Genomic DNA, 26,517 nt, shown 5'->3' with positions numbered 1-26,517 from the left:
CCAACCCAGCTCAGTCAGCAAGCGGAGATTGCAAGCTAGCCCTGCAAGCGGGTAAAACAGCGGTCCCACTGAGGAGAAATCAGGCTGCCATGTCTCATCCTATGTAATGGGGTTTTTCAGTACTGGCCTTGGGGACCGACAGCACTGCACAATTGGGAAGTCTGTCTTATTCTACTCACTCTGTGAGCACTCTTTCCTAAAGGGCTGACCATCAGAATCAGGTGTGCCGAACAAGGGAGATGCACTGATCCCCGGGAGCAGAAAGGAACATCGCTCTAGTACAGAGTCAGCAGAAGAGATGGACCGTAGTGATAGCAAGCTGAGGCCTACAAAAAGAAGACTGACCTACGCCCAAACAGGGACTTGAATTAAGCAGACCACCTTCTGCCATGTTGTGTGTAACACTGGTGCCTGACCTAATTGCAACCTAGCAAGCTGAGATTGTAAGTTAGCCCTGGAAGCGGCTAAAACAGCAGTCCCACTGAGGAGAAATCAGGCTGCCATGTCTCATCCTATGTTATGGGGTTTTTCAGTGCTGGGCCTGGGGACCGACAGCACTGCACAATTCGGAGGTCTGTCTTATTCTACTCACTCTGTGAGCGCGCTTTCCTAACGAGCTGACCATCAGAATCAGGTGTGCCAAACAAGGGAGGTGCACTGATACCCTGGAGCAGGAAGGAACACCGCTCCAGTACAGATTCAGAAGAAGAGATGGACCGTAGTGATAGCAAGGTGACTCCGCCAAAAGCAGACAGACCTTCACCTGAACAGGGATTTGAGCCCTGGACCCTCAGATTAAAAGTCTGATGCTCTACTGACTGAGCTATCCGGGCTCCTGTGGAGCACTGGCTTCTCACCTTTTATAAAGCAGCAATTTTACAACAAGCTGGCCAGAAGAGACGCAGGTGTCACGAGGATGAAAGCTAGAAGCAGTTATGGCACAGAGAGCGAAGGACCATAGATGGCACAATTACAGTCACAGAAAGCTAAAGCAATACTGCAAATCCTTCCGGAAATGGGAAGAGTTCGAACCTGCGCAGGGAGACCCCAATGAATTTCAAGACCATCGCCTTAACCTCTCGGCCACGACTACGCCTAATGTTAGAAAGCAAGCCCCCTTGTCTGATGGCGCCCTGCACAGGCCAAGCTTCAGAAAAAAAATCACGCAGAAAGATGAGGTGGTAAAAAATTTTCAACCTTCCCGTATACTCAACGGCAAAGGGTTGCCGTGACTCGGATTCGAACCAGGGTTGCTGCGGCCTCAGCACAGAGTACTAACCAATATACAATCACGGCATGCCACTGGCTCACCCAAGACAACCCCTGGAGCCCAGATACAAGAAGCAGCAGTGGCGTGTTTGTCCATCGATGAGAGGACTGGACATTTCGCAAATAAGTGCGAGGACCGTGAAAAATGCATGGATGCTTTGCCTCATGGCCTTCAGCAAACAGCGTAGTCAGCAGGATTCGAACCTGCGCGGGGAGACCCCAATGGATTTCAAGTCCATCACCTTAATCACTCGGCCACGACTACGGGAGTAGACCAACTTCTGCTCAGTTTGTGTCCAACACTGCTGCCTGACCTACTTGCAACCAACCCAGCTCAGTCAGCAAGCGGAGATTGCAAGCTAGCCCTGCAAGCGGCTAAAACAGCGATCCCACTGAGGAGAAATCAGGCTGCCATGTCTCATCCTATGTAATGGGGTTTTTCAGTCCTGGCCCTGGGGACCGACAACACTGCACAATTGGGAAGTCTCAGAATCAGGTGTGCCGAACAAGGGAGATGCACTGATCCCCGGGAGCAGGAAGGAACATCGCTCTAGTACAAAGTCAGCAGAAGAGATGGACCGTAGTGATAGCAAGCTGAGGCCTACAAAAATAAGACTGACCTTCGCCCAAACAGGGACTTGAATTAAGCAGACCACCTTCTGCCATGTTGTGTGTAACACTGCTGCCTGACCTACTTGCAACCTAGCAAGCCGAGATTGTAAGCTAGCCCTGGAAGCGGCTAAAACAGCAGTCCCACTAAGGAGAAATCAGGCTGCCATGTCTCATCCTATGTAATGGGGTTTTTCAGTACTGGCCCTGGGGACCGACAGCACTGCACAAATGGGAGGTCTGTCTTATTCTACTCAATCCGTGAGCACTCTTTCCTAAAGGGCTGACCATCAGAATCATGTGTGCCGAACAAGGGAGATGCACTGATCCCCGGGAGAAGGAAGGAACATCGCTCTAATACAGAGTCAGCAGAAGAGATGGACCCATAGTGATAGCAAGGTGACTCCGCCAAAAGCAGACAGACCTTCACCCTAACAGGGACTTGAACCCTGGACCCTCAAATTAAGCTAAAGCAATACTGCAAATCCCTCCCGTAGTCGGCAGAGTTCGAACCTGCGCAGGGAGACCCCAATGGATTTAAAGTCCATCGCCTTAACCTCTCGGCCAAAAACAGGGCAAAAGGGACTGCTACAAGGGGGAAAGAAAGGGAAAAGAGAAGGAGAAAGGAGGGAAAGCAAGAAAAAGAAAAAAAATTATCCATCAAACTTCATGAACACTCACAAAGGATTTAAGTAAAGTGTTTGATTGGTTTTTGACTTTATTTTTAATAAAAAAATTAATAATTATAATAATAATCTGACAAACACACCACAAACTCTTGCCAGGACTTGCACCTGGAATCTTCCACCCAAAGGGTGGATGTGTTACTATTACACCACAAGAGCTGTGTCTTTCCTTTTTTTTACAAACACTGCAAATGAAACACTGGAAACAGCAACTAAAAACAAAATGTTCACAGCACAACACACACACAGCACAACATATGCAACTATATAAAAACCTAACTATATACATTACTATATACACCAATGAAAAAAAATTCAAAGAACTCCCTGTACTTTCTCTCTCCACTGTGCAACAGAGAGGCCTGAAGCTGGACAATACCACCGGCCCTTCAGCTGAGTGTGGCCAGTTGTCTTATTTTTTGCCAGCCCACACTGCTTGCAGATATAGTGATATATATCCTTTGCTAGTCGTTTCCATGGTGGTTCACCTCTAGCCACTCACTCCTCATCCTCTTGGGCAGCTTTCTGCCTTCTCCATGTGCGCTGCCTGGGCTGAGTGGTAGGACAAGTTTGTGATGGCAAGGTATTAGGCTTCTGGAATTGGGGAGGGGGCTGGAATTGGGGAGGTGGCTGGAATTGAGAAGGTGGCTGGAATTGGGGAGGGGGCTGGAATTGGAAAGGTGGCTGGAATTGGAGAGGGGGCTGGAATTGGGGAGGGGGATGGAATTGGGTAGAATGAGGCAGTGGTAGACCTGGTTGGTAGCTGGGAAAGGGTGGGTAGGACCCAGGGGGGAATGCAAAGTGTGTTGCTGGTGGGTATATGGGAAATGCAGAGTAAGATCCAGGAGGAGGGGTGGGCATTGGGCACCTGTTGGAGATATGCTTACGAATGAAGGCCTCTCCCTCCTGATTTGCTGAATCCTGAAATACCATGGCCTCATGCCCATGCTGTGCAGGAACAGCTGGAAGTTCGCGCACTTCAGGAAGAGCCTCCTTTGCCAAATATACTTGTTTGGGCAGTGCAGTACCCTGCAGAAGCATGTCTCTGTCTACACGTTTCTGTCTTTTTAGTAGCCTGCAAGAGAAACATTCTTCATCTTAAATTAGCAATTTAAGTGAATAAAAGCCCATTGTCTTTACTTCCTGTAGCATCATTTTTAAAAGCATGTACAAGAAGGTTTTATAAGTACAATCTTGATATACTACTGTGATTGTGCAAAAGTATCGCATAAAACAAGACTCACCACGAGGAGACAGTAGTGGTGTTTATCGGGACCAGAACTAGGTTAGTCTGTCCTAGAACCTCTCTGCTGTCCTCCATCAGCTGTTTTAAGTGGCTGTATACCACCACAATAGATTGTGGAATTGGCAGAGTTTTTCCTTGTGTGTCCCTGGGCCTGTTCCGTGCTTGCTGAAACTCTTTCAAAAGCCTTAGGCAAACACATTCACAGACCCTGTGGACTTCAGGGTCCTGAGCTGCCTGCCCATGAGTCATGAACAATCTATGGAAAAGAAAGATGATATAATCTGAACTGTATACTGGGTTATAAACTAGTGACGATCCAAATAGTCAAATTACCTCTCTGCTGCCTGCTGTCCTGGACCAGAGCCACTCTGCTTCCTGGATGCTCTCCAAGGTCCTGTCAAAGCCTTCTTCTTAACCCTCTGGCTATATTTTGATGGTACCTTGTCCATGGCATGCAGAGCCATGTACAGCTGGACTATGTTGGCCTCCTCTTGTGATGACAAGGCAGTGATCGTTCGGTTTAGGCCAACCAAATAGGCTGCCAGGGCATCAACTGCCTCCCAGCCCAAGACACCTCTGGAATCACACTGTGTACTCTGGAAATTGAGAAAAATGCCAAACACAGTCCAATAAACATATACGGTGTTGTAATAATTATTTTGCATTGTACATGCATATATTTTAACTTTACACATTGGTGACAATAGGCGTTTTGCACTGTACCAGATACATTTTTTTTAAAAGTAAAAAATAGTACAGGATAGCAATATTACCTGGCTTGATGTGCTAGGACTTGCAGTGTCATCCTCCTCTTCCTCAGTGACCTCCTCATCTGGGGATTTGGGTTCAGTGTCACCCACCTGACTTGTCACCTGGACCTGCACGACAGCTACTGGAGAGTCATCAGCCCTAAGGTCAGCTGCATTGCACACAGTCGTGTCAATTTCACTATCCTCTTCGGGCTCCTCTGGGGGGACTTCAGGCATGTCATTGTGGTGTGCAATCAACTGGTCGCCTCTATTGGACTGGGCCAACAAGTACTCCACTGCAATGCGCTCCCCTGCAATAATTTGTACCACATTGTTAATGGGGAGAGGACACACACACTCACACACACACACAAACAAACAAACACAGGAGAGAGAGAGAAATACTCCAATGCTCAGCATTTTCCTGTGAGATATTTTACCAGTGGGTTTTCCTGGAGGGGTAAATTCTGGCATCAAAGCCCGACCAAGGACCCGTTGGCTCATGCTGTTTAAATGAGACATTGTGCAGACATCAAATGTCCTTAGGGTTGAGGCCCCCACCACAGATACAGCTTCTTTTGCCCGGCTCATGTTCCACACTGATCCCCGGGAGCAGGAAGGAACATCGCTCTAGTACAGAGTCAGCAGAAGAGATGGACCGTAGTGATAGCAAGCTGAGGCCTACAAAAGAAGACTGACCTTCGCCCAAACAGGGACTTGAATTAAGCAGACCACCTTCTCCTATGTTGTGTGTAACACTGCTGCCTGACCTACTTGCAACCTAGCAAGCGGAGATTGTAAGCTAGCCCTGGAAGCGGCTAAAACAGCAGTCCCACTGAGGAGAAATCAGGCTGCCATGTCTCATCCTATGTAATGGGGTTTTTCAGTACTGGAAAAAAGAATGAATGAAAAATAGGCGGAAAATAGTTTATTTGAATTTGGCGCTCTCTCCTGAGAACTGGTGACGCGCTCTGACGCACCGGTCAGCTGATGGAGGCGGAACTTACAGCGATTGCAAATTCCTGTCTTTCTTTTTATTTTAGAGAGTTTTTATATATGTGAGAGTGTGTTTTATGTTGAATGTGAATGTATGTGCATGATTACCACCTGTTTGTGTGCAAATCAGCCCAAATCAGCTCGCTATTACTGAATGGTCACGGCTATCAAAGTGAACGCGTCTATATGAATAGGGAGAGTGGATTATCTACTTCGGAACATTTGTGTTATTACCATCTGTATAAGTGGCCATCAGCACATCATTACTTATTTGCATCGTAATTCATTGTAAAATATGCATCTCTAGCAATCTCAGGATGTTTTATATTGGCAAACAATGTTAAATCTTTTTTTATTTTTCTTATTATTCTTATTTTTCTTACTCAAATTATTCTTATTGTATTTTTCTACTGCTCAAATAAATCATTTATATGATGTCTAAGTTTATGTCTAGTGTTTTATAATTGAAAAAAACTATGCAGTGGAATGTTTACTGACTAAATAGTTTGTAGAAGTCTTCAATACTATTGGGAAATATATTTTCTTATATTTGGGGGGGTGGGGGGTGTAGACATAGTTTCAGAAAAATATTTGCAGGAGTCTCATTTTTTCATTATATTTTATTCAGATTTGAAATAGAAACTCATGAGACATGTGGCTTTCAACCCATTACTTTTCTAGATTGCTCCAGGACTTATTTCATGTATTTTTATATCAAATAAAAAAATATTTAAGAGTGGTAAAAAAAAATTCAAGGCACTTTAGTGTCTATAACTTTTAATATTTTTGAGAATTATCAAATCTGGTTGATAAAAAGTGAAGCCCAAAGGGTCTTCTTTCTAAAGACACCACAATTATGTTTGTAACACACTGAAGTAGGAAACTATTACGATTATAAGTTAGTTAGAGCACTTTCAGCTGTGAGTCCCATAATGGGGGGTGCTGGCTAACAGGTTAAACCTCAGGTGGACACATATCTCACTTGCCATTTATTCATATTGGATGTACACCAAATTTGGGGCACCGTATCTCCACCTCCCGGGGGTTCAGGGACTTGTGGCTGGTGGTGTCGGATAGAGGTCCCCCTGGTCTGACTTTGACCCGATTTTGGTGTAGTTTGACCCCATTTTGGCGGAGTTACAGCTTGGCAAAGTGTGTGACATTTTGGTTAATATTCACCACATGTGGTGAATATTGAATATACACATTTTTTCTATGCATATTTCTACAGTGTTATGGGATAAAACTTACAAAAATGGATTCCTGGGAGCTAAAATTTATCTGTCCACGGAACCATTAGGAAGGGCGTGCTGAATAAATGGTAAATGGGAGGGGTTTTTTTAAAAAATGTCCATTTACAATTTATTCAGCGGGACCTCCGTAGTGCTCCCGTGGACATAATTTTTTTATGCATATTTTACATTATTATTGGATAAAACTTACATGAATGGATTCCTCTGAGTGTCCTGAGTACAGTACAGGTGTTTTCATTAACCATATTGCAAATTTACCTCCTGACCACCATGAAAACAGATCCCGATGCAGTGTTATTTTCTGCTAAAAGGTTGCAAGCTATAGCAGTTTTAACACATGGCCAGTCTTCATTATTACGTGATAAAACTTACATGAATGGGTTCCCCTTGGTGTCCTGAGTACATTACAGGTATTTTCATTAACAATAACACACATTTGAAATAAATAAAGTTAAATACAGTTGCTATTTAATGAACAGTGAGATACGCACCACATGTGGTGCACATGTGTGCCAAAATTCAACGCTCATTTTTATGCAAATTCTACAGTATTATGTGATAAAACTTACATGAATGGATTCCTCTTAGTGTGCTGAGTACAGTACAGGTGTTTCCTCTAGGCCTCATCCTAAGATTTTTCTTCCGACTTCCACCCCCCTCGAGCTGCCTTCTCTAGCCGGGGAGGGTGCACCCTGGCCGGCATGGATGAGTACTTGCGAGGGGGTGGATGGTACTATTTATTGCTAATATCTCCGCGAAGCAGAGGACTTCGGGGCTGAAATTCCCTAGAGGGTCGAGGGGCCAACCGTATGCGACCACCCACGAGTTCCTGGGTCGTCCGGTTCCTGAGTTTTAATGGTTCAAATTCCACATTTTGGGGGGCCGTAACTCCGACCCCCGGGGTGATAGGGACATGTTGCAAATGTCGTAGGATAGACGGCCCCATGGTCTGACTTTGATCCGATTTTGGTGCAGTTTGGCCCCGTTTTGGCGGAGTTACAGCCTGACATATATACATATTTCTACAGTATTATGGGACAAAACTTACAAAAATGGGTTCCTTGGAGCTTGCAGAGTACAGCAGATGAGACTTCAACCACGAAATCGCTAAAATGTATCTGTCCATGGAACCATTAGGAAGGACGTGCTGAATAAATGGCAAATGGGAGTTTTTTTTAAAAAAAAATTCCATTTACAATTTATTCAGCGGGACCTCCATAATGCTCCCGTGGACATTCATTTTTATGCAAATTCTACAGTATATTCTGATAAAACTTACATGAATGGAGTCTGCTGAGCATGCTGTGTACAGTAGAGGTGTTTCCATTAAAAATATTGCACTCATTTGAAATGAATCAAGTTAAATAGACTTGCTATTTGATAATCTGCAAGTGGACACATATGCCGTCAAATAAATTGAGGGTGGACATGCACCATAGGTGGTGAAATTAACCAAAATCCAACATTTTTTCTAAAAATCTTTTCCCCTCTTTTTGAGTAAGTTATGGCCGGTCAAATTTTGGGACTTCTCTTAGTGTGCTGAGTACAGTACAGGTGTTTTCTCTAGGCCTCATCCTAAGATTTTTCTTCCGACTTCCACCCCCCTCGAGCTGCCTTCTCTAGCCGGGGAGGGTGCACCCTGGCCGGCATGGATGAGTAGGTGCGAGGGGGGTGGATGGTACTATTTTTTTGCTAATTTCTCCGTGATGCGGTGGAACCCGGGGCTGAAATTCGGGGGATCCCTAGAGGGTCAAGTGGCCTACCGTTTGCGACAACCCTTGAGTTCCTGGGTGGTCCGGTTCCTGGGTTATAACGGTTCAAATCCCACATTTTGTGGGGCCGTAACTCGGACCCCCGGGGTCATAGGAACATGGGGCTGGTGTCATCGGATAGAGGTCTCCAAGGTCTAATTTTTTTGTCCAGAGTTTGGTGTTTTTTCCCATCTTTTTGGGTGAGTTATGGCCGGTCAAATTTTGGGACTTTTTGCATTTACGGGCCCGTGTCTCTGGCCCCTGGGGGTCTATCGACTTGGGGGAGGTGGCTTCAGAGAGGGCCCTTCGAGGGCTATCAGGTCACCGAGTTTCAAGTCGCTAGGTCTCTTCCTTCCATTTGACTATCAAAAATGTGGGGGCCATAACTCCGCCCCCCGGGATGTTATGGATGGGGGGGCAGCGGTGTTCGTTAGGCCTTCTGGAGGTCTTACTCTGACCCGAGTTTGGTGCAGTTTGGTCCCGTTTTGGCGGAGTTACAGCTTGGCAAAGTGTGTGACATTTTGGTGAACATGCACCACATGTGGTGAAATTAACCAAAAACCAAAATTTATTTTATGTATATTTCTACAGTATAATGGGATAAAACTTACAAAAATGGATTCCTCTGAGTGCCCTGAGTACAGTACAAGTGTTTTCTCTAGGCCTCATAAAAAAATTTTCTTCTGACTTCCACCCCCCCTCGAGCTGCCTTCTCTAGCCGGGGAGGGTGCACCCTGGCCGGCATGGATGAGTAGGTGGGAGGGGGGTGGATGGTACTATTTTTTTGCTAATATCTCCGCGATGCGGTAGACCCCGGGGCTGAAATTCGGGGGATCCCTAAAGGGTCGATAGGCCTACCGTATGCGACCACCCTCGAGTTCCTGGGTGGTCTGGTTCCTGAGTTATAATGGTTCAAATTCCACATTTTGGGGGGCCGTAACTCGGACCCCCGGGGTCCTAGGAACATGGGGCTAGTGTCGTCGGATTGAGGTCCCCAAGGTCTAATTTTAACCAGAGTTTGGTGTTTTTTCCCCTCTTTTTGGGTGAGTTATGGCCGGTCAAATTTTGGGACCTTTTGCATTTGCGGGCCCGTATCTCTGGCCCCTGGGGGTCTATCGACTTGGGGGAGGTGGCTTCAGAGAGGGCCCTTCGAGGGCTATCACGTCACCGAGTTTCAAGTCACTAGGTCTCTTCCTTCCATTTGACTATCAAAAATGTGGGGGGCCATAACTTCGCCCCCCGGGGTGTTATGGATGGGGGGCAGCGGTGTTCGGTAGGCCTTCTGGAGGTCTTACTCTGACCCGAGTTTGGTGCAGTTTGGCCCCGTTTTGTCGGAGTTACAGCTTGGCAAAGTGTGTGACATTTTGGTGAACATGCACCACATGTGGTGAAATTAACCAAAATCTAAATGAGTTAGACGTCTTCACGTTTCCAAAAATGTGTGCCCAAACCCGAAAGAGACCCGTAATGTACTACACCGAACCGACCCGGACCCGTCTAATATTTCAAAAGCCGGACCCGGACCCGTGTAGATCCGAGAAATGCCTATCCGGACCCGACCCAGACCCGTATATTATTTGAAATCTTGACCCGAACCCGCTGGGAAGACACAGACCCGACTGGACCCGACGTTCACATATTCCACCATAAAATTGCTATTACAAATCAATAAACCTGTTGCGAAAAATACAGCTTTTTGTCTTACCTAATTTAAAGAGCCGTAGTCTCTCCTCATTGTACCTGACTGCCTGTGATGCATTACAATCCTCCGACAAGAAAGTTATTCATGTTATTCCTCTCGTTATTCCAAGTCCAAGCTGAATCCACTCATTATTTCAGTTTCAAAAGTCCACTTGATGTCACGGTGACGGATGACAAATGCAACTGTGCATATGTACATTCTGACTTGAGTTAATTCGCATAATAACTTAGACTGGTTGCCCTTTTGAACTATAATAACGATCGCTCGTGCAATGCCATGGCCGCTCACGTTATTTATTTGCTATCATCTGATCTCTGTGCTCTCTGATCTGCATCGAGTCTGAATCTGAACCACTAAAATTTTAAGATTAAACGGTTCATTTATAATATTATAAAAATGGGAGAAAATGTAAAACGCGGTTTGGCGGTCGAAGTGTCCCTCACTGAAACATGAAATGCGCTCGAGACTGCACATGCGTGCTAGCTGTATCAACCGAAAAAGCTTTAACGCAGTTTGAGCGTCATAGAAAACATTCATGTGACAGTTCACCTCAGATTGTGTTGCTGATTTGAAATATATTAAATATGAGTGTGTCATGTCTGCAAGCATTATTACCGTGCGTGCACTTGTATTAACTCTGTTCTCCGGCTGATGATTTAAAATATAGACCCGAAGCCGTACGGGTCCCGGGTCGGGTCCGGGGTCGACGGGTCTCGGGTGCACTGTAAAGACCTCTACCCTGAGTACAGTACAAGTGTTTTCTTTAGGCCTCATAAAAAAAATTTTCTTCTGACTTCCACCCCCCTCGAGCTGCCTTCTCTAGCCGGGGAGGGTGCACCCTGGCCGGCATGGATGAGTAGGTGCGAGGGGGGTGGATGGTACTATTTTTTTGCTAATATCTCCGCGATGTGGTGGACCCCGCGGCTGAAATTCGGGGGATCCCTAGAGGGTCGTGGACACGACGTGGACACGACTCCCAAGAGTCCGATCGGGCCGAATTTTGGATATGTGTCTCGAGGGGATCCCCTCGACTGGGCACAGAAGTCTGGTGGCCCTACCACCTTCTTTAGGGGTCAAACGGTCACAGAAGGGACCCCACGTCCACAAAAGCGTTACGCGTTTTGATGGGAGGTGGGACGTCCACAGTTCGGAGACGATAGGTCGTAGGGCCCCCAGATTTGAGATTCTGGCATCTCAGGGGCCCCTCACCCAAGGCCCTGAAGCACGTAGTCGTAGGACTAAAGGGAAAAAAGTGCATCGCACTAGGGCCCCGCGCTTTTGACTGCATGATCCAGGGGCCCCGAAGATGCACCGTTCTGAATTTCGGGCCCCTGGGACTTTTCTAAAAAAAACCCACCTGCCATTTATTTGAATGTGTTCAGCATAGCGGGTTCGTGGACACTGATTGCAAGGGCTCTTGGGCCCCGGGCCTTCATAAGCTTACTGGGGGAGGCCCCAGGAGCCACCGTTCCAAGTTTTGGGCCCCAGGGATGTCTCAGAAAAAAATGTCCAACCGAGGCCCTTTTCTAACGCTAATGGTCAAATGGACAAATATTGGGTACGTGGGACCCGGGGGTGGGGTCCGCAAATGTTCCGCATGTGATCTGGGCTCATTCCGTGAACATAATGGATATTTTGCTAATATCTCCGCGATGCGGTAGACCCCGGGGCTGAAATTCGGGGGATCCCTAAAGGGTCGATAGGCCTACCGTATGCGACCACCCTCGAGTTCCTGGGTGGTCTGGTTCCTGAGTTATAATGGTTCAAATTCCACATTTTGGGGGGCCGTAACTCGGACCCCCGGGGTCCTAGGAACATGGGGCTAGTGTCGTCGGATTGAGGTCCCCAAGGTCTAATTTTAACCAGAGTTTGGTGTTTTTTCCCCTCTTTTTGGGTGAGTTATGGCCGGTCAAATTTTGGGACCTTTTGCATTTGCGGGCCCGTATCTCTGGCCCCTGGGGGTCTATCGACTTGGGGGAGGTGGCTTCAGAGAGGGCCCTTCGAGGGCTATCACGTCACCGAGTTTCAAGTCACTAGGTCTCTTCCTTCCATTTGACTATCAAAAATGTGGGGGGCCATAACTTCGCCCCCCGGGGTGTTATGGATGGGGGGCAGCGGTGTTCGGTAGGCCTTCTGGAGGTCTTACTCTGACCCGAGTTTGGTGCAGTTTGGCCCCGTTTTGTCGGAGTTACAGCTTGGCAAAGTGTGTGACATTTTGGTGAACATGCACCACATGTGGTGAAATTAACCAAAATCTAAATGAGTTAGACGTCTTCACGTTTCCAAAAATGTGTGCCCAAACCCGAAAGAGACCCGTAATGTACTACACCGAACCGACCCGGACCCGTCTAATATTTCAAAAGCCGGACCCGGACCCGTGTAGATCCGAGAAATGCCTATCCGGACCCGACCCAGACCCGTATATTATTTGAAATCTGGACCCGAACCCGCTGGGAAGACACAGACCCGACTGGACCCGACGTTCACATATTCCACCATAAAATTGCTATTACAAATCAATAAACCTGTTGCGAAAAATACAGCTTTTTGTCTTACCTAATTTAAAGAGCCGTAGTCTCTCCTCATTGTACCTGACTGCCTGTGATGCATTACAATCCTCCGACAAGAAAGTTATTCATGTTATTCCTCTCGTTATTCCAAGTCCAAGCTGAATCCACTCATTATTTCAGTTTCAAAAGTCCACTTGATGTCACGGTGACGGATGACAAATGCAACTGTGCATATGTACATTCTGACTTGAGTTAATTCGCATAATAACTTAGACTGGTTGCCCTTTTGAACTATAATAACGATCGCTCGTGCAATGCCATGGCCGCTCACGTTATTTATTTGCTATCATCTGATCTCTGTGCTCTCTGATCTGCATCGAGTCTGAATCTGAACCACTAAAATTTTAAGATTAAACGGTTCATTTATAATATTATAAAAATGGGAGAAAATGTAAAACGCGGTTTGGCGGTCGAAGTGTCCCTCACTGAAACATGAAATGCGCTCGAGACTGCACATGCGTGCTAGCTGTATCAACCGAAAAAGCTTTAACGCAGTTTGAGCGTCATAGAAAACATTCATGTGACAGTTCACCTCAGATTGTGTTGCTGATTTGAAATATATTAAATATGAGTGTGTCATGTCTGCAAGCATTATTACCGTGCGTGCACTTGTATTAACTCTGTTCTCCGGCTGATGATTTAAAATATAGACCCGAAGCCGTACGGGTCCCGGGTCGGGTCCGGGGTCGACGGGTCTCGGGTGCACTGTAAAGACCTCTACCCTGAGTACAGTACAAGTGTTTTCTTTAGGCCTCATAAAAAAAATTTTCTTCTGACTTCCACCCCCCTCGAGCTGCCTTCTCTAGCCGGGGAGGGTGCACCCTGGCCGGCATGGATGAGTAGGTGCGAGGGGGGTGGATGGTACTATTTTTTTGCTAATATCTCCGCGATGTGGTGGACCCCGCGGCTGAAATTCGGGGGATCCCTAGAGGGTCGTGGACACGACGTGGACACGACTCCCAAGAGTCCGATCGGGCCGAATTTTGGATATGTGTCTCGAGGGGATCCCCTCGACTGGGCACAGAAGTCTGGTGGCCCTACCACCTTCTTTAGGGGTCAAACGGTCACAGAAGGGACCCCACGTCCACAAAAGCGTTACGCGTTTTGATGGGAGGTGGGACGTCCACAGTTCGGAGACGATAGGTCGTAGGGCCCCCAGATTTGAGATTCTGGCATCTCAGGGGCCCCTCACCCAAGGCCCTGAAGCACGTAGTCGTAGGACTAAAGGGAAAAAAGTGCATCGCACTAGGGCCCCGCGCTTTTGACTGCATGATCCAGGGGCCCCGAAGATGCACCGTTCTGAATTTCGGGCCCCTGGGACTTTTCTAAAAAAAACCCACCTGCCATTTATTTGAATGTGTTCAGCATAGCGGGTTCGTGGACACTGATTGCAAGGGCTCTTGGGCCCCGGGCCTTCATAAGCTTACTGGGGGAGGCCCCAGGAGCCACCGTTCCAAGTTTTGGGCCCCAGGGATGTCTCAGAAAAAAATGTCCAACCGAGGCCCTTTTCTAACGCTAATGGTCAAATGGACAAATATTGGGTACGTGGGACCCGGGGGTGGGGTCCGCAAATGTTCCGCATGTGATCTGGGCTCATTCCGTGAACATAATGGTCAAATGGACAAATAGTGGGTTCGTGGGACCCAGGGTGGGGGTCCGCAAGTGGTCCGCAGATGATCCGCAGTCATTGTGTGAACATAATGGTCAAATGGACAAATAGTGGGTCAGTGGGACCCAGGGTGGGGGTCCGCAAGTGGTCCGCAGATGATCCTCAGTCATTGTGTGAACATAATGGTCAAATGGACAAATAGTGGGTTCGTGGGACCCAGGGTGGGGGTCCGCAAGTGGTCCGCAGATGATCCGCAGTCATTGTGTGAATATAATGGTCAAATGGACAAATAGTGGGTTCGTGGGACCTAGGGTGGGGGTCCGCAAGTGGTCCGCAGATGTTCCGCAGTCATTGTGTGAATATAATGGTCAAATGGACAAATACTGGGTTCGTGGGACCCAGGGTGGGGGTCCGAAAGGGGTCCGCAGATGATCCACAGATGATCCGCAGTCATTGTGTGAATATAATGGTCAAATGTACAAATAATGGGTTCGTGGGACCCGGGTTGGGGGTCCGACGGGGGTCCGCACCGGTTCCATGGTCATTCTGTAACTTTAAAGGTCAAATGGACAAAAATTGGTTTCGTGGGCAAAAAAATCGTCCACCCCCCATTCGGGTAAATGCCACTGTTTTAAACCTGAGGTGTACTGCTCCGTGCGCCACCCTGTGGAGAAGTGCTGTATGGCATTTAGGGGCCTCAAATTTGGGTAAGCTTCCGCGAGGCCCCTTGGGGGACCAGATCCTCTCGCGCCGGTCAGGGGTCTCCCGTGGGCCAGCGCAGTCCGGCAGACACCGACACCGCGTCCGGCAAAAATTTTTTGGGGTCAGCGCGCAGTTCCCCTTAACCCACGTACACGAGCCCTCAAACTTATACCTGAATGGACGCTCCAAAAAAAATGGACACACTTTATGGACACTCTTTCCTAAAGGGCTGACCATAAGAATCAGGTGTGCCGAACAAGCCAACCAATTTCTGCTCAGTTTGTGTCCAACAGTGCTGCCTGACCTACGTGCAACCAACCCAGCTCAGTCAGCAAGCGGAGATTGCAAGCTAGCCCTGCAAGCGGGTAAAACAGCGGTCCCACTGAGGAGAAATCAGGCTGCCATGTCTCATCCTATGTAATGGGGTTTTTCAGTACTGGCCCTGGGGACCGACAACACTGCACAATTGGGAAGTCTGTCTTATTCTACTCACTCTGTGATCACTCTTTTCTAAAGGGCTGACCATCAGAATCAGGTTTGCCAAAAGAGGGAGATGCACTGATCCCTGGGAGCAGAAAGGAACATCGCTCTAGTACAGAGTCAGCAGAAGAGATGGACCGTAGTGATAGCAAGCTGAGGCCTACAAAAAGAAGACTGACCTTCGCCCAAACAGGGACTTGAATTAAGCAGACCACCTTCTGCCCTGTTGTGTGTCACATTGCTGCCTGACCTACTTGCAACCTAGCAAGCCGAGATTGTAAGCTAGCCCTGGAAGCGGGTAAAACAGCAGTCCCACTGAGGAGAAATCAGGCTGCTATGTCTCATCCTATGTAATGGGGTTTTTCAGTGCTGGGCCTGGGGACCGACAGCACTGCACAATTCGGAGGTCTGTCTTATTCTACTCACTCTGTGAGCTCGCTTTCCTAACGAGCTGACCATCAGAATCAGGTGTGCCAAACAAGGGAGGTGCACTGATACCGTGGAGTAGGAAGGAACACCGCTCCAGTACAGATTCAGAAGAAGAGATGGACCGTAGTGATAGCAAGGTGACTTCGCCAAAAGCAGACAGACTTTCGCCCGAACGGGGACTTGAACCCTGGACCCTCAGATTAATAGTCTGATTCTCTACCGACTGGGCTATCCCGGCTCTTGTGGAGCACTGGCTTCTCACCTTTTATAAAGCAGCAGTTTTACAACAAGCTGCCCAGAAGAGACGCAGGTGTCACGAGGATGAAAGCTAGAAGCAGTTATGGCACAGAGAGCGAAGGACCATAGAAGGCACAATTACCGTCACAGAAAGCTAAAGCAATACTGCAAATCCTTCCGGAAATGGGAAGAGTTCGAACCTGCGCAGGGAGACCCCAATGGATTTCAAGTCCATCGTCTTAACCTCTGGGCCACGACTACGCCTAATGTTAGAAAGCAAGCCCCCTTGTCTGATGGCGCCCTGCACAGGCCAAGCTTCAGAAACAAAATCACGCAGAACGATGAGGTGGTAAAAAATGTTCAACCTTCCCGTATACTCAACAGCAGAGGGTTGCCATGACCCGGATTCGAACCGGGGTTGCTGCGGCCACAACGCAGAGTACTAACCACTATGCGATCACGGCATGCCACTGGCTCACCCAAGACAACCCCTGGAGCCCGGATAGAAGAAGCAGCAGTGGCGTGTTTGTCCATCGAAGAGGGACTGGACATTTTGCAAATAAGTGCGAGGACCGTGAAAAATGCATGGATGCTTTGCCTCATGGCCTTCAGCAAACAGCGTAGTCAGCAGGATTCGAACCTGCGCGGGGAGACCCCAATGGATTTCAAGTCTATCACCTTAACCACTCAGCCACGACTACGGGAGTAGACCAATTACTGCTCAGTTTGTGTCCAACACTGTTGCCTGACCTACTTGCAACCAACCCAGCTCAGTCAGCAAGCGGAGATTGCAAGCTAGCCCTGCAAGCGGGTAAAACACAGTCCCACTGAGGAGAAATCAGGCTGCCATGTCTCATCCTATGTAATGAGGTTTTTCAGTACTGGCCCTTGGGACCGACAGCACTGCATAATTGGGAAGTCTGTCTTATTCTACTCACTCTGTGAGCACTCTTTCCTAAAGGGCTGACCATCAGAATCAGGTTTGCCGAACAAGGGAGATGCACTGATCCCCGGGAGCAGAAAGGAACATCGCTCTAGTACAGAGTCAGCAGAAGAGATGGACCGTAGTGATAGCAAGCTGAGGCCTACAAAAAGACGACTGACCTACGCCCAAACAGGGACTTGAATTAAGCAGACCACCTTCTGCCATGTTGTGTGTAACACTGTTGCCTGACCTACTTGCAACCTAGCAAGCCGAGATTGTAAGCTAGCCCTGCAAGCGGGTAAAACAGCGGTCCCACTGAGGAGAAATCAGGCTGCCATGTCTCATCCTATGTAATGGGGTTTTTCAGTACTGGCCCTGGGGACCGACAGCACTGCACAATTGGGAAGTCTGTCTTATTCTACTCACTCTGTGAGCACTCTTTCCTAAAGGGATGACCATCAGAATCAGGTTTGCCGAACAAGGGAGATGCACTGATCCCCGGGAGCAGGAAGGAACATCGCTCTAGTACAGAGTCAGCAGAAGAGATGGACCGTAGTGATAGCAAGCTGAGGCCTACAAAAAGAAGACTGACCTTCGCCCAAACAGGGACTTGAATTAAGCGGACCACCTTCTGCCATGTGGTGTGTAACACTGCTGCCTGACCTCCTTGCAACCTAGCAAGCCGAGATTTTAAGCTAGCCCTGGAAGCGGCTAAAACAGCAGTCCCACTGAGGAGAAATCACGCTGCCATGTCTCATCCTTTGTAATGGGGTTTTTCAGTACTGGCTGTGGGGACTGACAGCACTGCACAATTGGGAAGTCTGTCTTATTCTACTCTCTCTGTGAGCACTCTTTCCTAAAGGGATGATCATCAGAATCAGGTGTGCCGAACAAGGGAGATGCACTGATCCCCGGGAGCAGGAAGGAACATCGCTCTAGTACAGAGTCAGCAGAAGAGATGGACCGTAGTGATAGCAAGCTGAGGCCTACAAAAAGAAGACTGACCTTCGCCCAAACAGGGACTTGAATTAAGCAGACCACCTTCTGCCATGTTGTGTGTAACACTGCTGCCTGACCTACTTGCAACCTAGCAAGCAGAGATTGTAAGCTAGCCCTGGATGCAGCTAAAACAGCAGTCCCACTGAGGAGAAATCAGGCTGCCATGTCTAATCCTATGTAATGGGGTTTTTCAGTACTGGCCCTGGGGACCGACAGCACTGCACAAATGGGAGGTCTTTCTTATTCTACTCACTCCGTGAGCACTCTTTCCTAAAGGGCTGACCATCAGAATCATGTGTGCCGAACAAGGGAGATGCACTGATCCCCGGGAGAAGGAAGGAACATCGCTCTAATACAGAGTCAGCAGAAGAGATGGACCCGTAGTGATAGCAAGCTGAGCCCTCCAAAAAGTAGACTGACCTTCGCCCAAACAGGGACTTGAATTAAGCAGACTACCTTCTGCCCTGTTGTGTGTCACATTGCTGCCTGACCTACTTGCAACCTAGCAAGCCGAGATTGTAAGGTAGCACTGGAAGCGGGTAAAACAGCAGTCCCACTGAGGAGAAATCAGGCTGCCATGTCTCATCCTATGTAATGGGGTTTTTCAGTACTGGCCCTGGGGACCGACAGCACTGCACAATTGGGAAGTCCGTCTTATTCTACGTACTCTGTGAGCACTCTTTCCTAAAGGGCTGATCATCAGAATCAGGTGTGCCGAACAAGGGAGATGCACTGATCCCCGGGAGCAGGAAGGAACATCGCTCTAGTACAGAGTCAGCAGAAGAGATGGACCGCAGTGATAGCAAGCTGAGGCCTACAAAAAGAAGACTGACCTTTGCCCAAACAGGGACTTGAATTAAGCAGACCACCTTCTGCCATGTTGTGTGTAACACTGCTGCCTGACCTACTTGCAACCTAGCAAGCGGAGATTGTAAGCTAGCCCTGGAAGCAGCTAAAACAGCAGTCCCACTGAGGAGAACTCAGGCTGCCATGTCTAATCCTATGTAATGGGGTTTTTAAGTACTGGCCCTGGGGACCGACAGCACTGCACAAATGGGAGGTCTTTCTTATTCTACTCACTCCGTGAGCACTCTTTCCTAAAGGGCTGACCATCAGAATCAGGTGTGCCGAACAAGGGAGATGCACTGATCCCCGGGAGAAGGAAGGAACATCGCTCTAATACAGAGTCAGCAGAAGAGATGGACCCGTAGTGATAGCAAGCTTAGCCCTCCAAAAAGTAGACTGACCTTCGCCCCAAACAGGGACTTGAAATAAGCAGACTACCTTCTGCCCTGTTGTGTGTCACATTGCTGCCTGACCTACTTGCAACCTAGCAAGCGGAGATTGCAAGCTAGCCCTGTAAGCGGGTAAAACAGCAGTCCCACTGAGGAGAAATCAGGCTGCCATGTCTCATCCTATGTAATGGGGTTTTTCAGTGATGGGCCTGGGGACCGACAGCACTGCACAATTCGGAGGTCTGTCTTATTCTACTCACTCTGTGAGCCCGCTTTCCTAACGAGCTGACCATCAGAATCAGGTGTGCCAAAGAAGGGAGGTGCACTGATACCCTGGAGCAGGAAGGAACACCGCTCCAGTACAGATTCAGAAGAAGAGATGGACCGTAGTGATAGCAAGGTGACTCCGCCAAAAGCAGACAGACCTTCGCCCGAACAGGGACTTGAACCCTGGACCCTCAGATTAAAAGTCTGATGCTCTACCGACTGAGCTATCCGGGCTCTTGTGGAGCACTGGCTTCTCACCTTTTATAAAGCAGCAGTTTTACAACAAGCTGCCTAGAAGAGACCCAGGTGTCACGAGGATGAAAGCTAGAAGCAGTTATGGCACAGAGAGCGAAGGACCATAGAAGGCACAATTACCGTCACAGAAAGCTAAAGCAGTACTATAAATCCCTCCCGTAGTCGGCAGAGTTCGAACCTGCGCGGGGAGACCCCAATGGATTTCAAATCCATCGCCTTTACCTCTCGGCCATGACTATGCCTAATGTTAGAAAGCAAGCGCCCTTGTCTGGTGGCGCCCTGCACAGGCCAAGCTTCAGAAACAAAATCACGCAGAAAGATGAGGTGGTAAAAAATTTTCAACCTTCCAGTATACTCAACGGGTTGCCGTGACCCGGGTTCGAACGGGGGTTGCTGCGGCCACAACACAGAGTACTAACCACTATACGATCACGGCGTGCCACTGGCTCACCCAAGACAACACCTGGAGCCCGGATACAAGAAGCAGCAGCGGCGTGTTTGTCCATCGAAGAGGGACTGGACATTTCGCAAATAAGTGCGAGGACCGTGAAAAATGCATGGATGCTTTGCCTCATGGCCTTCAGCGTAGTTGGCAGGATTCGAACCTGCGCGGGGAGACCCCAATGGATTTCTAGTCCATCACCTCAACCACTCGGCCACGACTACGGGAGAGGACCACTTTCTGCTCAGTTTGTGTCCAACACTGCTGCCTGACCTACTTGCAACCAACCCAGCTCAGTCAGCAAGCGGAGATTGCAAGCTAGCCCTGCAAGCGGGTAAAACAGTGGTCCCACTGAGGAGAAATCAGGCTGCCATGTCTCATCCTATGTAATGGGGTTTTTCAGTACTGGTCCTGGGGACCGACAGCACTGCACAATTGGGAAGTCTGTCTTATTCTACTCACTCTGTGAGCACTCTTTCCTAAAGGGCTGACCATCAGAATCATGTGTGCCGAACAAGGGAGATGCACTGATCCCCGGGAGAAGGAAGGAACATCGCTCTAATACAGAGTCAGCAGAAGAGATGGACCCGGAGTGATAGCAAGCTGAGCCCTCCAAAAAGTAGACTGACCTTCGCCCAAACAGGGACTTAAATTAAGCAGACCACCTTCTTCCATGTTGTGTGTAACACTGCTGCCTGACCTACTTGCAACCTAGCAAGCCGAGATTGTAAGCTAGCCCTTGAAGTGGCTAAAACAGCAGTCCAACTGAGGAGAAATCAGGCTGCCATGTCTCATCCTATGTAATGGGGTTTTTCAGTACTGGCCCTGGGGACCGACAGCACTGCACAAATGGGAGGTCTGTCTTATTCTACTCACTCCGTGAGCACTCTTTCCTAAAGGGCTGACCGTCAGAATCATGTGTGCCGAACAAGGAAGATGCACTGACCCCCTGGAGAAGGAAGGAACATCGCTCTAAGAGAAATCAGGCTGCCATGTCTCATCCTATGTAATGACGTTTTTCAGTGCTGGGCCTGGGGACCGACAGCACTGCACAATTCGGAGGTCTGTCTTATTCTACTTACACTGTGAGCGCGCTTTCCTAACGAGCTGACCATCAGAATCAGGTGTGCAAAACAAGGGAGGTGCACTGATACCCTGGAGCAGGAAGGAACACCGCTCCGGTACAGATTCAGAAGAAGAGATGGACCGTAGTGATAGCAAGGTGACTCCGCCAAAAGTAGACAGACCTTCACCCGAACAGGGACTTGAACCCTGGACGCTCAGATTAAAAGTCTGATGCTCTACTGACTGAGCTATCCAGGCTCTTATGGAGAACTGGCTTCTCACCTTTTATAAAGCAGCAGTTTTACAACAAGCTGCCTAGAAGAGATGCAGGTGTCACGAGGATGAAAGCTAGAAGCAGTTATGGCACAGAGAGCGAAGGACCATAGAAGGCACAATTACTGTCACAGAAAGCTAAAGCAATACTGCAAATCCCTCCTGTAGTCGGCAGAGTTCGAACCTGCGCGGGGAGACCCCAATGGATTTCAAGTCCATCGCCTTAACCTCTCGGCCACGACTACGCCTAATGTTAAAAAGCAAGCGCCCTTGTCTGGTGGCGCCCTGCACAGGCCAAGCTTCAGAAACAAAATCACGCAGAAAGATGTTGTGGTAAAAAATGTCAACCTTCCCGTATACTCAACGGCAAAGGGTTGCCGTGACGCGGATTTGAACCGGGGTTGCTGCAGCCACAACGCAGAGTACTAACCACTATACGATCACGGCGTGCCACTGGCTCAACCAAGACAACCCCTGGAGCCCGGATACAAGAAGCAGCAGCAGCGTGTTTGTCCATCGAAGAGGGACTGGACATTTCGCAAATAAGTGCGAGGACCGTGAAAAATGCATGGATGCTTTGCCTCATGGCCTTCAGCAAACAGCGTAGTCAGCAGGATTCGAACCTGCGCGGGGAGACCCCAATGGATTTCTAGTCCATCGCCTTAACCACTCGGCCACGACTACGGGAGTGGACCAATTTCTGCTCAGTTTGTGTCCAACACTGCTGCCTGACCTACTAGCAACCAACCCAGCTCAGTCAGCAAGCGGAGAATGCAAGCTAGCCCTGCAAGCGGGTAAAACAGCGGTCCCACTGAGGAGAAATCAGGCTGCCATGTCTCATCCTATGTAATGGGGTTTTTCATTACTGGCCCTGGGGACCGACAGCACTGCACAATTGGGAAGTCTGTCTTATTCTACTCACTCTGTGAGCACTCTTTCCTAAAGGGATGACCATCAGAATCAGGTTTGCCGAACAAGGGAGATGCACTGATCCCCAGGAGCAGGAAGGAACATCGCTCTAGTACAGAGTCAGCAGAAGAGATGGACCGTAGTGATAGCAAGCTGAGGCCTACAAAAAGAAGACTGACCTTCGCCCAAACAGGGACTTGAATTAAGCAGACCACCTTCTGCCATGTTGTGTGTAACACTGCTGCCTGACCTCCTTGGAACCTAGCAAGCCGAGATTTTAAGCTAGCCCTGGAAGCGGCTAAAACAGCAGTCCCACTGAGGAGAAATCAGGCTGCCATGTCTCATCCTTTGTAATGGGGTTTTTCAGTACTGGCCCTGGGGACCGACAGCACTGCACAATTGGGAAGTCTGTCTTATTCTACTCTCTCTGTGAGCACTCTTTCCTAAAGGGCTGATCATCAGAATCAGGTGTGCCGAACAAGGGAGATGCACTGATCCCCGGGAGCAGGAAGGAACATCGCTCTAGTACAGAGTCAGCAGAAGAGATGGACCGTAGTGAAAGCAAGCTGAGGCCTACAAAAAGAAGACTGACCTTCGCCCAAACAGGGACTTGAATTAAGCAGACCACCTTCTGCCATGTTGTGTGTAACACTGCTGCCTGACCTACTTGCAACCTAGCAAGCGGAGATTGTAAGCTAGCCCTGGATGCAGCTAAAACAGCAGTCCCACTGAGGAGAAATCAGGCTGCCATGTCTAATCCTATGTAATGGGGTTTTTCAGTACTGGCCCTGGGGACCGACAGCACTGCACAAATGGGAGGTCTTTCTTATTCTACTCACTCCGTGAGCACTCTTTCCTAAAGTGCTGACCATCAGAATCATGTGTGCCGAACAAGGGAGATGCACTGATCCCCGGGAGAAGGAAGGAACATCGCTCTGATACAGAGTCAGCAGAAGAGATGGACCCGTAGTGATAGCAAGCTGAGCCCTCCAAAAAGTAGACTGACCTTCGCCCAAACAGGGACCTGAATTAAGCAGACCACCTTCTGCCATGTTGTGTGTAACACTGCTGCCTGACCTCCTTGCAACCTAGCAAGCCGAGATTGCAAGTTAGCCCTGCAAGCGGGTAAAACAGCGGTCCCACTGAGGAGAAATCAGGCTGCCATGTCTCATCCTATGTAATGACGTTTTTCAGTACTGGCCCTGGGGACCGACAGCACTGCACAATTGGGAAATCTGTCTTATTCTACTCACTCTGTGAGCACTCTTTCCTAAAGGGCTGACGATCAGAATCAGGTGTGCCGAACAAGGGAGATGCACTGATCCCCGGGAGCAGGAAGGAACATCGCTCTAGTACAGAGTCAGCAGAAGAGATGGACCGTAGTGATAGCAAGCTGAGGCCTACAAAAAGAAGACTGACCTTCGCCCAAACAGGGACTTGAATTAAGCAGACCACCTTCTGCCATGTTGTGTGTAACACTGCTGCCTGACCTACTTGCAACCTAGCAAGCGGAGATTGTAAGCTAGCCCTTGAAGTGGCTAAAACAGCAGTCCCACTGAGGAGAAATCAGGCTGCCATGTCTCATCCTATGTAATGGGCTTTTTCAGTACTGGCCCTGGGGACCGACAGCACTGCACAAATGGGAGGTCTGTCTTATTCTACTCACTCCGTAAGCACTCTTTCCTAAAGGGCTGACCATCAGGATCATGTGTGCCGAACAAGGAAGATGCACTGACCCCCTGGAGAAGGAAGGAACATCGCTCTAAGAGAAATCAGGCTGCCATGTCTCATCCTATGTAATGACGTTTTTCAGTGCTGGGCCTGGGGACCGACAGCACTGCACAATTCGGAGGTCTGTCTTATTCTACTCACTCTGTGAGCGCGCTTTCCTAACGAGCTGACCATCAGAATCAGGTGTGCCAAACAAGGGAGGTGCACTGATACCCTGGAGCAGGAAGGAACACCGCTCCGGTACAGATTCAGAAGAAGAGATGGACCGTAGTGATAGCAAGGTGACTCCGCCAAAAGCAGACAGACCTTCACCCGAACAGGGACTTGAACCCTAGACCCTCAGATTAAAAGTCTGATGCTCTACCGACTGAGCTATCCGGGCTCTTGTGGAGAACTGGCTTCTCACCTTTTATAAAGCAGCAGTTTTACAACAAGCTGCCCAGAAGAGACGCAGGTGTCACGAGGATGAAAGCTAGAAGCAGTTATGGCACAGAGAGCGAAGGACAATAGAAGGCACAATTACGTCACAGAAATCTAAAGCAATACTGCAAATCCCTCCCGTAGTCGGCAGAGTTCGAACCTGCGCGGGGAGACCCCAATGGATTTCAAGTCCATCGCCTTAACCTCTCGGCCACGACTATGGCTAATGTTAAAAAGCAAGCGCCCTTGTCTGGTGGCGCCCTGCACAGGCCAAGCTTCAGAAACAAAATCACGCAGAAAGATGAGGTGGTAAAAAATGTTCAACCTTCCCGTATAATCAACGGCAAAGGGTTGCCGTGACCCGGATTCGAACCGGGGTTGCTGCGGCCACAACGCAGAGTACTAACCACTATACGATCACAGCGTGCCACTGGCTCACCCAAGACAGCCCCTGGAGCCCGGATACAAGAAGCAGCAGCGGCGTGTTTGTCCATCGAAGAGAGACTGGACATTTCGCAAATAAGTGCGAGGACCGTGAAAAACGCATGGATGCTTTGCCTCATGGCCTTCAGCGTAGTCGGCAGGATTCAAACCTGCGCGGGGAAACCCCAATGGATTTCTAGTCCATCGCCTTAACCACTCAGCCACGACTATGGTAGTAAACCAATTTCTGCTCAGTTTGTGTCCAACACTGCTGTCTGACCTACTTGCAACCAACCCAGCTCAGTCAGCAAGCGGAGATTGCAAGCTAGCCCTGCAAGCGGGTAAAACAGCGGTCCCACTGAGGAGAAATCAGGCTGCCATGTCTCATTCTATGTAATGGGGTTTTTCAGTACTGGCCCTGGGGACCGACAGCACTGCACAATTGGGAAGTCTGTCTTATTCTACTCACTCCGTGAGCACTCTTTCCTAAAGGGCTGACCATCAGAATCATGTGTGCCGAACAAGGAAGATGCACTGACCCCCTGGAGAAGGAAGGAACATCGCTCTAAGAGAAATCAGGCTGCCATGTCTCATCCTATGTAATGACGTTTTTCAGTGCCGGGCCTGGGGACCGACAGCACTGCACAATTCGGAGGTCTGTCTTATTCTACTCACTCTGTGAGCGCGCTTTCCTAACGAGCTGACCATCAGAATCAGGTGTGCCAAACAAGGGAGGTGCACTGATACCCTGGAGCAGGAAGGAACACCGCTCCGGTACAGATTCAGAAGAAGAGATGGACCGTAGTGATAGCAAGGTGACTCCGCCAAAAGCAGACAGACCTTCACCCAAACAGGGACTTGAACCCTGGACCCTCAGATTAAAAGTCTGATGCTCTACCGACTGAGCTATCCGGGCTCTTGTGGAGAACTGGCTTCTCACCTTTTATAAAGCAGCAGTTTTACAACAAGCTGCCCAGAAGAGACGCAGGTGTCACGAGGATGAAAGCTAGAAGCAGTTATGGCACAGAGAGCGAAGGACAATAGAAGGCACAATTACCGTCACAGAAATCTAAAGCAATACTGCAAGACCCTTCCGTAGTCGGCAGAGTTCGAACCTGCGTGGGGAGACCCCAATGGATTTCAAGTCCATCGCCTTAACCTCTCGGCCACGACTACGGCTAATGTTAAAAAGCAAGCACCCTTGTCTGGTGGCGCCCTGCACAGGCCAAGCTTCAGAAACAAAATCACGCAGAAAGATGAGGTGGTAAAAAATTTTCAACCTTCC

General features: G+C 48.9%; 11 non-coding genes across 11 annotated transcripts; all 11 read right to left on the bottom strand.

The window, feature by feature from the left end:
• Nucleotides 1–1,452: 1,452 nt before the first annotated feature.
• On the bottom strand, nt 1,453–1,534 carry trnas-uga (transfer RNA serine (anticodon UGA)). The gene has a single exon. It is a non-coding gene; the product is annotated as a tRNA-Ser (tRNA).
• Nucleotides 1,535–16,216: 14,682 nt separating this feature from the next.
• On the bottom strand, nt 16,217–16,289 carry trnan-auu (transfer RNA asparagine (anticodon AUU)). The gene has a single exon. It is a non-coding gene; the product is annotated as a tRNA-Asn (tRNA).
• Nucleotides 16,290–16,907: 618 nt separating this feature from the next.
• Nucleotides 16,908–16,989, bottom strand: trnas-uga (transfer RNA serine (anticodon UGA)). Its single transcript has one exon. It is a non-coding gene; the product is annotated as a tRNA-Ser (tRNA).
• A 2,886-nt stretch (nt 16,990–19,875) lies between these two features.
• trnak-uuu (transfer RNA lysine (anticodon UUU)) lies at nt 19,876–19,948 on the bottom strand. The gene has a single exon. It is a non-coding gene; the product is annotated as a tRNA-Lys (tRNA).
• A 1,964-nt stretch (nt 19,949–21,912) lies between these two features.
• On the bottom strand, nt 21,913–21,994 carry trnas-uga (transfer RNA serine (anticodon UGA)). The gene has a single exon. It is a non-coding gene; the product is annotated as a tRNA-Ser (tRNA).
• A 357-nt stretch (nt 21,995–22,351) lies between these two features.
• On the bottom strand, nt 22,352–22,433 carry trnas-aga (transfer RNA serine (anticodon AGA)). Its single transcript has one exon. It is a non-coding gene; the product is annotated as a tRNA-Ser (tRNA).
• Nucleotides 22,434–24,698: 2,265 nt separating this feature from the next.
• On the bottom strand, nt 24,699–24,771 carry trnak-uuu (transfer RNA lysine (anticodon UUU)). Its single transcript has one exon. It is a non-coding gene; the product is annotated as a tRNA-Lys (tRNA).
• Nucleotides 24,772–25,161: 390 nt separating this feature from the next.
• Nucleotides 25,162–25,233, bottom strand: trnah-gug (transfer RNA histidin (anticodon GUG)). Its single transcript has one exon. It is a non-coding gene; the product is annotated as a tRNA-His (tRNA).
• A 148-nt stretch (nt 25,234–25,381) lies between these two features.
• On the bottom strand, nt 25,382–25,463 carry trnas-aga (transfer RNA serine (anticodon AGA)). The gene has a single exon. It is a non-coding gene; the product is annotated as a tRNA-Ser (tRNA).
• Nucleotides 25,464–26,075: 612 nt separating this feature from the next.
• On the bottom strand, nt 26,076–26,148 carry trnak-uuu (transfer RNA lysine (anticodon UUU)). The gene has a single exon. It is a non-coding gene; the product is annotated as a tRNA-Lys (tRNA).
• A 178-nt stretch (nt 26,149–26,326) lies between these two features.
• trnas-uga (transfer RNA serine (anticodon UGA)) lies at nt 26,327–26,408 on the bottom strand. Its single transcript has one exon. It is a non-coding gene; the product is annotated as a tRNA-Ser (tRNA).
• Between the last annotated feature and the right edge of the window lie 109 nt (nt 26,409–26,517).

This window comes from Carassius carassius, chromosome 18 (genome assembly GCF_963082965.1).
Source record: "Carassius carassius chromosome 18, fCarCar2.1, whole genome shotgun sequence".
NCBI classification, from domain to species: domain Eukaryota; kingdom Metazoa; phylum Chordata; class Actinopteri; order Cypriniformes; family Cyprinidae; genus Carassius; species Carassius carassius.
This window is presented reverse-complemented; position numbering and strand designations above follow the sequence as displayed.